This window comes from Zingiber officinale, chromosome 10B (genome assembly GCF_018446385.1).
Source record: "Zingiber officinale cultivar Zhangliang chromosome 10B, Zo_v1.1, whole genome shotgun sequence".
Classification (NCBI taxonomy): domain Eukaryota; kingdom Viridiplantae; phylum Streptophyta; class Magnoliopsida; order Zingiberales; family Zingiberaceae; genus Zingiber; species Zingiber officinale.
The window spans coordinates 31,744,013-31,746,373 of NC_056005.1; positions in this window are offsets into that span (position 1 = coordinate 31,744,013).

The window sequence follows — 2,361 nt, forward strand, 5'->3', positions numbered from 1 at the left end:
CAGTGCAGTTTTGATTTGTTATCAATTCATTGGTATGTTGTTAGCCATTTTATCACTTATTATCTAACCGCAGCTTTAGTTTTCTTTTAAGTTGTGTAGATTAGCAATGAAAAGATTGTGTTCAGTGCTGGCTTTATAGATTCAGTGCAATGTGGATTAGATTGCTATTAGACCCCTTCCATCCATGCTCAGTACTGGTTTGGTTAGTGAAAATGGCTTTAAGGAATAAGTATAGTATGTAGATTAATTGTTAGCATTGCAGTTTATCTTGTTTAGCAGTGTAGATTCATTGTTTCTTATCTTGAAGCATGCTTAAAGAATTTAGATTTGCTTCCCTTTGTTTTAATTCTGACATAGCATGCTTAAGGAATTCAGATGTGGTTTCCTTTATTTAATTCTGTTGTAGCATACTTAAATGTATTTCAGTTTTGGCATGAGGTTTATGTCTCTAGTTCTAGTTTGTTTTCCTTAGAAGTTTCGAAGCTTATCCATGCTTAACTCAACTTGTAAAACTAGTAAATACCAGATGCATAAGAGTATGTTTGATTTCTGTTTAAGAGTTAATTATCATGAGGTTTTAAGTGTTGTACTATGTTATTTTTAGGCACTTCAATTTAGTATGACATGCAGATTTTATTAAGTTATAATACTGAATTTTATTAAGCATTTTTGTTGAGCTTAAGTGTAGATTTCTTTTGTATTCTATACATGATTATGTGTTACATAGTTAGTTTCATTCATAGATGCATATGAAAGATACCATAACAGTATTTTGGGATAAAGAAAAGTGTAAGAAAGATAAAGAAAAGTTTAAGAAAGATAAAGAAAAGAAAAGGCCGAGGCCTTAAGTAGATCCCAAAGTCGAGACTTTAGGGATTTTTGGCACACAAGGTGCCTATTAAAATGCCAAGGCATTTAAAGAAGAAGTAATTAAGATTATAAGTATTTTACTTTTAAGAAGAGGCTAGTACCCGACATCCAAGAGCTTGTCGTTAAACAAATCCAGGTGTCCAATTCCGAGGTCTTGGCCCTGGTAGACCGAGGTCTGCTCTTTTAGGATTGGTGGCTCGCTACCCCAACCTATTAGGGAACGCGCATAAGATGGTACTATGCCTGGGCCCAAGAAGAAGTTGATTATTATTTTGAAGTATTATAAGTATAAGTTTTTGAAAGTTTTACATAAGTATAAAGTATTAAAGAATAAGTCTTTAAACAAGTGGAATAAGATTCAGAAGGTGTTTAGAATTCAGTAAGTTTAGCTTTCTTTATGCTAGCATGATTGTATAGCTTTGCTTTACATGCTTAGTCTTTTAGTATGTTTCTTTTACTAGTAGATGAGCATGAGTAGATTTCCTTTTGAGCATTCAGTTTTAGATTTCAGTATCTCCTCATGCATATCGAGATTTTGTGAGTTAGATAGCGCTTACTAAGCAAATTTTGCTTATAGACTACACTTCCTCTTACTGCAGATACAGGAAGGAAAAGATATAGAAAGGAAGGCGACAAGGTGGCGCGGATGGTGTGTGATGCCAGGACTATGGAAGCCTTGGGACTTAGTTTAGGAATTTATTAAGATTGCCATTTATAAAGAATGTATTAAATGAGTCATTTAGTCTTCCGCTGTTAGTTAATTATATGTGTATCTTGTTTCCGCTATTCATTACTTGCATGATTTGATTTCATTAAACTGCGTGGTGATGTTATTCATTTTTGTGTTTGATATGTGTTCCAGCCGCCTGTGGCTGTGTATATTATGTTATGTATGTCAGTTTAAGGTCACCGGTACAAGGGAGACTCTGCCGAAATTTTTCGGTAGGGTTTCCATGTGATTTTTAATCATACCGGTTAAGTAGAGTTAGTAGTTAAGTAACGGTCATCCTTAGAGAGTAGTAGTAGTAAGAAGGGTGGTCGTTACAGTTCTACAAGTTATAGTGGTTTATAACCTCTATAACTAGAATGCACGAACGCAAAAAGAACGCTCTATCTACACATTTAGTCCTAATGACCATATAAATGGTCGACTCAAACTTAATCCTAAGCTCGTCAGTGGGAAACCTAGGGTCAATGCTAGCAGTGGAGGGCCCAACACCAGATTTAGAACGTTTCCTAAATTATGAAGCAAAAGTATACTAATTATAAAAACAAACATGCAACAACTTTCAAAAAAAAATTTAAACAGAGAACAAGAATTTTACCGAGGAGCCATCGCAGAATATATTTAGAAATGACGACCCCCGTTGATTCGCACAGCGTATTAACCGCAGAACGAAGTAAAATTTAATTTTAATCAGTCTCGTAATAAAGCTCGGAAGGAGCCTTGACGAAAGTGAGAAATTTGTGGTGCCAGAGGATGGGGCACCC